Here is a 10,228-nt window from a genome sequence, read left to right as displayed (position 1 = left end):
AATGGAAAATCATTTTCCTCACTGTGTAAATTACAGAAGAAAATGAGGGAGGACTTGACCAAAGAGAGGACTGGTGGATTAATTAGGTGCTGTTGAATGGCTTAGGTTGTTATACATACTGGATGATGAGAGGCCAGAGGTTCTAGGCTGTCTCTCATTCAGTGAAGATAGTTTTTCAACCTCTTTGCTCACCTCCTCCCTCCCCTTCTGTAATTTTCTGTGTAAAAATGAGGAAAACAATGTTTTTCATTTCCATTGCCTCTGAGAAAGTCATCTCTGACTCAAAAAAATTCCCTCACCCTAATACGCTATTTTCAGCTGTTTTACCATGCCAGCTCCCCCCCCCCAGTCTCATCTGAAACTTTAAAATTCATTAAGACCATTTAAGGTTTATGATGTCTTTATACAACACAACTTGAAATAAGCGAACTTAGAACAGGTTATGTGCACTGTACTGTACTGGATTCTATTACTAAGATTCTGTTAACACTCCTTCAGAACTGTGAGATTCTTCTGTAACAAAGGTGACAGTAATACAATACTGCCATGATTTAATCAGTGCCCTGAAGGTGAATTACACTATGGCAAAGTCACATGGAAATTTAAATAATGTATTAAAATAAATTTAAACAATGTGTCTTTATGTAGGAAATAAAGAACATAAGAGCCCTCCTGGATCAGACCAGTAGTCCACTTAGTCCATTATCCTGTCTCACACAGTTGCCAATCATTTCCTCTGGAGGGCCAAGAAGTCATCAAGCCAATCGTAAACTCAGTCCAAAAGTAAATCCCACTGATTTCAATGGCATTTTCTTCCTAGTAAGCACTTCAGAGCTTCTACCAGTGCAATCCTAAACAAGTTACACCCTTCTAAGCCCACTGAAGTCAATGCACTTAGAAGAGAATACCCCTGTTCAGGATTCCACTGTTAGACACTCTATTCTACCTGCAAGAAACAACAGCATCATTAGCTTTACAAATTTCCGAAAGCAAATCCCATGCTTTACTACTTAGGAACACAGTTGCACTTAAGTTCCAGAGAACTACAAAAGATGCAAAGACTGACAAGCTGACCTCTTTATCTTACAAAACAGACCATGCACATTTCCAAGCTAAACAATTCTTTTTTATACATTAACTAAGAATAACGACTGTAATGACACAGTGAGACAACATTTCTTCTGGACCTATACCTACATCCTAATAATGGCAGCCTTATTCTGCAATAAAATAAACAGTAACTAGGTAATACAGTATCACATAGCCTTTATGACATTTAATCATTCTAATGTATTCAGCAAGGTAGACTATAATATCCACACACACACCCATGTTCTTTCAGTGAATTGACAAAAGCCTGGTGGAAGTTCAGATCCAAAGGGCTGGACACTCTTCATAACATGAGAACACAAAAGGATACTTTGATTTGTATGATGAGCTGGATGAGCCTAAAAATGCACTCTAGCTCAGACCTACCCTATCTCTGCTCAAATTTACTTTTATTAATCAAGTCAATTATCTCTAATTTCTAGAGAAAGAGATGCTAAGACCAGTGTTCCCTCTAAACTGAGTTAGTGTGAGGTAGGCTCACAGTTTTTTAGCCTCTGGCTCACACATTTTTGTCTTAGCTCAGGAAGGATGGTTCAAAAGCAAACTGATTTATATCGTAGCCAAATCGCTTGCTCAGAACTTTAATGGTAGTAGCTCACAAAGTTGAATTTTTGCTCACAAGACTCCACAGCTTTAGAGGGAGCATTGGCTAGGACTATGGAAGCTCCTTTCCCTATTAAACACAGCTCCGTAGGACTCTGCAATTATTCAGCAATGAGGAGAAAACATTCTGCCCTTCCTCAAGAGCCCCATCAATCACTTTTGCTTACTACAACGTTCCAGACCTGGTAGGAAGAGCTGACTTATGGCGACCTCCCAGTAGGGTTTTCAAGGCAAGAGACTAGCAGAGATGGTTTACCACTGCCTGACTCTGCATAGCAATCCTGGATTTCCTTGGCAGTCTTCCATCCAATACTAAACAGGGCCAGCCCTGCTTAGCTTCTGAGATCGGGCTAGCCTGGCCCATCTAGGTCAAGGCACCCCACATTAAATCTCTCCCATTCCCCACCCTTCACCCCCATCAGCCAACACAATTTAGGAGTGGAGCCCAAAATAAAATGTACAACAAGGATAATAACAAAAAGACACTTGGCACACACAACAGCAAACAGCACATTCTCCCTCACCTTCCTGACATCAAGACAGGCTGATGTGCAAGAACAAGGGGGGGGGGGGGGTGGACCCCAGGCCTTCAAAAGGAAGGAGGCAACCCGTCAAGCACACCAGACATAACTAACAATGCAACCCAAGGCACCAGTTACTTGAAACCACTAAAATGAGAGGGCTTCGACTGGATCAGCTCTAAATCGACTAAATCCAGAGGGACAGGTGGCTAAATCCTTTGCCTAATCATCTGTTTGCAGGCGCACGAAAGCCCATGCCTTGAATAAACCTTTGTTGTTCTTAAAGGTGGCACTGGACTCTAAATTTGTTCCTCTGTTTCCCTAGCAATTTGCGGCATCAACATTAAACCAGTCCAGCAGTCTTTTAAATGCAAAGGATTTGTATTGCTGGTCAACTTCACAAAAGTTTGCACACATAAGCTTTGCTCATGCCAAAAAGGTAAAACGCCTAATTAGCATTTTAAAGAAGGTAAATTGCTCAATTAGCAATCCGGGTAGCAACCACTGGCGCAAAACTAACTCGCCACTGCCAATTATTATCGTCCACTTCTTAGGCGGAAACCCTGGGCAGAACTACTCCAGTCCGAGCTCGCTGAAATTGACGGGCTGCTCCACAAAGCATCGCGCTGCCAGGGAGGGGAGCGATCCTAAGGCCAGGTGTCCCTCTGAAGTCAGTCCCATTCTAGTCAATGGGGCTTATTCCCAGGGAAAATGTTCTTTCTAAAGACCGCAGCCTCAGGCACGGGGAATCTACTGGCCACGGCCACTAGTACATACCTGGCTCAGTTCTGAACTCACGGATGCTGATAAAAGGGAGACGAGACGGATGCAGTAGATCCCGTTTTTAGGTTCTCATCGGGGAGAAGAATAATTTAAAAAGGGCATAAAGAAACAAAATAAACAGCGCAATAAATCTTGCTAGCCTTTAAAGCGCCGCTTCTCCGTTTAGTTTTCCTGCCACAGACCAATAAGGCTACTCCCCTAGAATGATCTTAAGGCAAATTCACGGAGGAAAGATGGTCACGGCGGTACCCGGGCACCCGTGGTAAGTGGAACCCCAATGGGCAAAGGCAGTCTACCTTGGCAATATCAGCTGCGGAAGAGCAACCGATGCCTCCTCCGCCCGGCTGCAATCAGCACAACCGACGACGGGGAGCCCTTGCTGCGCTTCACAAGGGGAAAAGTCTCTTCTACGCCTGTCGAAAGTACAGGAGCTCCGCGCTGGCTGAGACGACCGCCGACCGAGACCGACCCTCTCAGCACTGACCAAACCGCCCGCGCGCGGAGGGATAATCTTAAACGGCTGCGTGTGCAGACGCGCCAAAAGGTTCGGAACTATTTTACCGAAGCAAGACCGAACTCAAAGAACAATAAAACACAAAAAAAAAAACCCTGGACAACCACGCACAATCCATCCGAGTGACAGGTACTGCCCTCGCGGAGGAGTAAAAGCGTTTTTCAAAATCCCACCCTTCGTCGTCGACGTCCCCTCAAGTATTCATGCGCATCAAGCCGACGCTCCGCCAAGTCTGAGTCTTAGCTCTCCCATTACCTGCGGCCTCCCCGGACGGCCTCGTGCGCGATCTTCAAAGACAGCTCCTCCCTCAGGCACGTGCCTCGCGCGGTGTGAGGAAGGCGACGCACGGAGTTTGAATAGGCTCAGGCGAAAGCGTCCTGCCGGGTCTTCTTCCGCAGGGATCGTTTTTCTCTTGAGGCGGTTTAACGACCCCTCACAGCAACTAGCATTTTTCAGAATTTGAATTAACGACAATTCACATGAGTCTTGAGAATTAAAACGTCAAGCGTTCGACCTGTTCGTTTTTTTTAAATAAGAACTCTAATGTCCTTCATTCCACTAGGTCCATAAGAAGAGCCTTGCGCTGGATCAGAGCAGTGGTTAATTTAGTCAAGCAGCACAGGCTGGCATATAATGTAGGAAGGGGCCCATGAAGGCAAAAGGGTCCAATGCCAGCCTGTGTTGCTTGACTAGATTAACCACTGTTCTGATCTAACGCAGTTGTGATATACTGCATTGGTATATCAATGCAGTCGAAGTATGTATTAGGGTTGTGGGGGTCTTTGACCCTAAAAGTTTATTTTTCTTCACCTGATTTTAAAACAAAACATTTTTGTGGGCCCCTAAAAGTATTGCGAGCCCTAAGCATTGTGTCTACTGTGCCTACTGGACAAATTGGCCCTGAAGTAGCATTCTGTCAGGCCAGTAGGGCATAGAAGCTGAGGCCTTCCCTTGATGTTGTAAGACAGAAACTCCGACAAGGGTTGTGCTCCCCCAGCCCAATTTGAGAAAGCACACGGCAGTCTTGTAGAGGAGAATCAGAACTTGTACTTTATTGATCAACAAAGGAGGGAGGTGCAGATCCAATAAGGTTTTGGACCCCACAGCTCTCCCTAGGGTTACAATGGGAAACATAGGGTTTTATACCCCCTATGACAGTTAGAAATAAATCACAATTATTGGTTCCATCAAAGTTAGTCACATATCTGTCACACCATTCTGATTGGAAATCCAACCTGGGGGTTGGATTTTCCCAGGCAAAAATATACCTTCTTCAGTTAAACAATAGGCCCTCTTTTCAGGCTGTGAAGTTAACATAAGGGGCGGTCAGGGCGGAGGGGGCTGGGCCATGCTGCTTTGCCCTCTTCGCGCACCCCACCAGCCGGCTCCCCGGACTGTTGCCCTTCCGGACCTACTGCCCACCCCCTGCCTGCCTCACTGGTGGGGAAAACGCCGTGCCCGACACAATGCCACACCGCCCAGTCGGCAGCTGGCCCCTCCTCTCCCCAGCGCCGCTTGGCCGGCTGTCTCTGGCAGCCCCCTCCTCGCCTTCCCTCGGCGCGCGGCCCCGCTTCTTTGCCCTGAGGCCCCGCTTCTTTGCCGTGTGATCCGCACCTCCCCTTAACCACGGGACCTCCACGGAACCTCCACAGGACCTCCAGGGGAGGTCTGATCATGCAACCGCGCTTTAATTTTCCCCGGGGCAAACAGCCACGCTTCCCCCCGCATTTTCCTGGCCGTGTGAAAAGTATCTTAATGTAACAGTGATAGGTACATCATGTAGTATGTTCTTCATCTAACGCAAGCAAACTAACATCAGGGACATGCGCAGTTATGATTGGCAAGAACAAGCAAGGTGACTGCATTATGATTGCCTGTCAGCTATTTAGTATTTTACCCAGAATGCATCATTTAAGCAATGAACCAAAGTGAATATCTGAATATATGTTCATGATTGATTTCAGTTACTGTGATTAGAATAATCAAAGGCACTTAACATATGCACCATGGAAGTGCTAAGTGCACCCACCAAGTCAAACCTGTTAGTCAGTGGCAGAGTATAAAGTGGTTCATAAACGATGTGTACAACAATGTTGTCTCCTATACAGGGGCAGATTAACCATTAAGCAGACTAAGCACGTGCTTAGGGCACCAGGGCCAAAGGGGGCACCACAAAGTTGGGGAAAGGGTGAAAAGCTTAGTTTGTACAGTATATTGTTGACATTTATGAAATTTGTTCTTACCAATAAGTAACGGCTGGAGACGGACTTCTTTCAATGAAACAGAAAATATCTTTTATTGAATTTAATACTCTTGCAAGAGGGTGCACAGCAACAAAGCAGGCACACCCAATTCTTCAAAAATGCCCACTTTATACCTAACAACGTCGTATAGAAAAAAAAGTCCCTCCCACTGAACTGCCACTGGTCTGGCAGCCAGGGTGTACAACTAATCCGAGCGCCTAAAGGAATCACATGCTTCTCCCTTACCCCCTCCCATACCTATCTCAGCTTTTTCCGAGACCACCCTTCCCGTTTGCTTAATTCAAATAAGGCTAAATTTGCTTAGTCCAAACTCTCTACATTAACATTTCTTTATAACACAGTACAGGTTTTTCCCCCTCTTAAGCATTCTTGTCTATTTCATGGGCTAAATTTGCAGTCATCAGCTTCCCGTCAACAGGTCCCAGACAATGAGATGTCCTTATGTGTGTATTTTGCTTCTTTAGAAATCCCAATGGCCACGCCTCTAGCCTTGTTAGAGCCGAATGCCAAATATTGCTCAGGGAACCAAGCCGAGTACAGAACCTTAGTACTTTTTTTAATAAATGTTTCTTGAAGAAAGGCAACATGGGCTCTGTGTTTTTTGAGTTGATTAGATATACGCTTGGCCTTTGTATAGCTATTCAATCCTCGACAATTTAAAGTAATTAAATTCAATTCATCCATGAAAAGTAAAGGCAATTTGGCTTAGTATGTGTTGAGATGCTGCAATAGATTCAATAGAACCAGATAACATAACTACTGCACTATATAAATGACTCTTAAGGCAGACAGTCACAATATCATAAAAATCCCTAGTGGACCTAAAAACTTTATAAAGTCCAAAAACTGCATAACGACAAATATCATAACGGTATAACCCCCCATATTGGATACAAGAAGAACAATCAGTAAACCATACGACCATTAATTAATTAATTTGTCAGTACGCCACACAGCATACGTTCAGAGAGAAGTGGGAAAAAAGATTGATCAGCTCTTGGCCTTTGTATTTTTAAAGAGGGAAGCTCAGTCTTTATCACATTATGCAGGGGGAGAGGGTCTTGGCACTAGATTACAACATGCACCCCCTGAGAAAGAGAGGAATGGATTTGAATGCACCTAGTTCCTCCTCCAGTTTGGTGTAGTGGTTAAGTGTGCGGACTCTAATCTGGGAGAACCGGGTTTGATTCCCCACTCCTCCACTTGCACCTGGCTGGATGACCTTGGGCAAGCCGTAGTTCTGATAAGAGCTGTTCTTGAAAAAGAGCAGTTTCTGTCAAGAGCTCTCTCAGCCCCACCTTCCTCTGAGAGTGTCTGTTGTGGGGAGGGGAAGGGAAAGGAATTTGTAAGCCGCTCTGAGACTCCTTCGGGTAGTGAAGGGTGGGGTATAAATCCAATCTCTTCTTCTTCTTCTTCTCCTCTCCCAGCTTCCCTCTTGCACATATAGGTAGTGCAAAGGGATTTTTCCTTAAGCCTAACCCCCCCTCCCTTTTCACTGAGGTCTGTCTGGGAGAGAAAAAAATAACCTTTCCACTAACAAAGTAGGCAGTTTTATTTAATAATTAATTCGTCTTGATACCAGCTTGTTGGAGTTCACCAACAGACTGGCATCTTGAGCAGATACAGAGTTCATCCTTTATGGGAAAATTCAAAGCAAGAGGCTCAGGCTCCAGTCATTCAAATAACAGATATAATTCACCCCAACCCCTATTTACAGAACTCCTGGGAAGGACATAAAGGAAAACAGATTCAGGTGGGTAGCCATGTTGGTCTGAAGCAACAGAGCGAAATTCAAGTCCAGTGACACCTTTAAGACCAACAAAGTTTTATTCAAGGTATAAGCTTTCATTGTTGTTATGCTCCATCCATCTTCTCTCATGCATGGAGGTAACTAACAGCATCCTTTTCTTTAAGGTGGGGGTGACTGGTTGTGCAGCGTTATGTCTCCTCTGTCACCAGACCAGAGAAATACATTCCAACCTACCATTCCAAATTACATTACATTCTACTATTAATTGCATTACATTACAATCACTATTCCAATTACTATTCCAAATAAGAAATGCAATAAAATAAAGAGGATGTATGGCCCTTCTTGTTGAGAATATAGATATAAGGACTGAATGAGATTAACATAGGTAGTGAGATAAAAAACCAGTATCCCTGTTACGTCCGGGTGCGGGGGTTGTTCCAAGTGTTATAATAACACGTAATTCAGCAGTTTCCCTTTCCAGTCTGTTTCTGAAGTTCCTTTGCGTTAAAAAAGCTACTTTGAAGTCACCCACTGAATGTCCTGGAAGGCTCAAGTATTCCCCTACAGATTTCTCAGTCTTGTGATTCTTAACGTCAGATTTGTGTCCATTTTTCCTTTGGTTTGACCTGTTTGCCCTATGTAGAGAATGGAAGGGCATTGTTGGCATTTAAGGGCATATGCAATGTTAGAAGATGAGCAAGTGAATGAGCCTGAGATGGCGCAGTTGATGATGTTAGGTCCAGTGATCATGTCGTCTGAGTGTATATGGCAGCAAAGTTGGCATCTGGGTTTATTGCTCCTCACCCACAATAATACAACACCTAACTTGAACATGGACACTTGTTTTTCTCAAAGTTGCTTTTCTTGGAGTTTTCCATCTTTGGAATTTCCCTGCCTCCCAGCTGCCAATGAGTCATCTGGACCCTGAATTCTTGGAGGTTCCTGTATTATATTAAGTTATATTGGGGACTGGGAACTGCAGTTTCCTTGCAAGGAAATTAGCACAGCTCAGTGTCTATCCTGTACTAACACCTGCTGCCCTGATTCTGAGGAAGTTGCACCTTGCTCAGTTTCTCAGGAAGGGTTGCCAACTCCAGGTCCAGAAATTCCTGGAGACTTGGGAACTGGGGAGGGACCACAGCGGGGTATAGTCTCCACCCTCTGAGGCAGCCATTTTCTCCAAGAGAACTGACCTCTGTCATCTGGAGACCAGTTGTAATTCTGGGACAACTCCAGGCCCCAGCTGGAGGTTGGTAACCCTATTTTAAGATAGATTTTAGTTCAGTAGCACCTTAGAAACCATCAAGAGTTTCAGTGTATAACCTTTGGAGAGTCAAAGCTCTGTTCCAGTTTGGTGTAGTGGTTAAGAGCATGGACTCTAATCTGGGAGAACCAGGTTTGATTCCCCACTCCTCCACATGCAGCTGCTGGTGTGACCTTGGGCAAGCCACAGTTCTCTCAGAGCTGTTCTCAAAAGAGCTCTCTCAGCCACACCTACCTCATAGGGTGTCTGTTGTGGGAAAACTTTATCTACTTCTAATTAGTTATAGCTAAGCTAGGCAACATCCTGTTTACACACAACATTCAGTTTAACTCTGTCATGACTAACAGTGTTGACAACTTGCAGTAAATATTCCAACAGACTACATTACCATCAGACTTCTCCCAGGGTCTATGGACGTCTCCAGCATGATTTCAGGGGGGATGGGGGACAAGTACCATGGGAGAGAGAAAGTGGGTAAATCCCCCTTCATCCAGCACAACCCCGTTTGTGCTACGTAGATATAATCCATTTTGTCTTATATGAATGGTATTCTTTTTTAAACTCGTTATTCTGCTTATTCCAAGCCCCTGCCAGGCCATTGCTAGCTTACTCTATTTCTACTTGATTCTGTGCCTTTTACTTTTTCCTCAGCGATTCCCCTCCCCCCAATAACACATCTCTTTTCTACAAGCATAGAACTCCTACTTTAGCATTCATCCACTTTCATAATGAGGTAACTTAATTGTCCTTCACCAGGGCCAGATTCTGCTTAAATTGGTGTGGGGGGAAATTAATTTAAAGGCTAGATGATTCCACCTTTTCCGAGATCTATCAGTGAGGAATAAAATCACTTCAAGGCTTTTTTTTGCTAGGAACGCAGGCAGTTTAAGTATGGTTCATTCTGATACCAGCACACTGATGTGCCTAGTAAGCTAGCATGTTTTAATTGAAACAGGGTGCAATCTTTTATGGAGGAATGTAAACAAGGCAGTCAGGCTCTGATATCTCTGAGGCGCCTTCATTCTGGTGTTAGACATAATTTCCCCCCCCAACTCTTGCTCACAGAACACTTTGAAGGACATAATCTTTAGATGAGATACCCATGTCTCCATTGTGTGATCTCGTCCTGGAAGCCTCAAGGTCATGAGGTTAATTTGGGGGTAAGAGTTGGACATAAGGACAAAAGCATAATAAATTATGGGAAACTAATACAGGAAACTGGTTGGACTATAAGAAAACAGTTATCAATGCAGTCAATCTATCACATGCTCAACAACTAAAATGAGGAGAGGATATTGGATCTTTACCTCAGCTAGCTAATAATGAACTAAATTCCTCTAATGATAAGCTTTTGAGAGTCAAAGCTCCCTTCGTCTGATAGATGGTACCTGACAAAGCAAGCTTTACTCTTTGGAA

This window comes from Gekko japonicus, unplaced genomic scaffold, assembly GCF_001447785.1.
Source record: "Gekko japonicus isolate JY-2015 unplaced genomic scaffold, Gekko_japonicus_V1.1 scaffold2642, whole genome shotgun sequence".
Lineage (NCBI taxonomy): Eukaryota > Metazoa > Chordata > Lepidosauria > Squamata > Gekkonidae > Gekko > Gekko japonicus.
Note: the sequence above shows the minus strand (reverse complement) of the source record.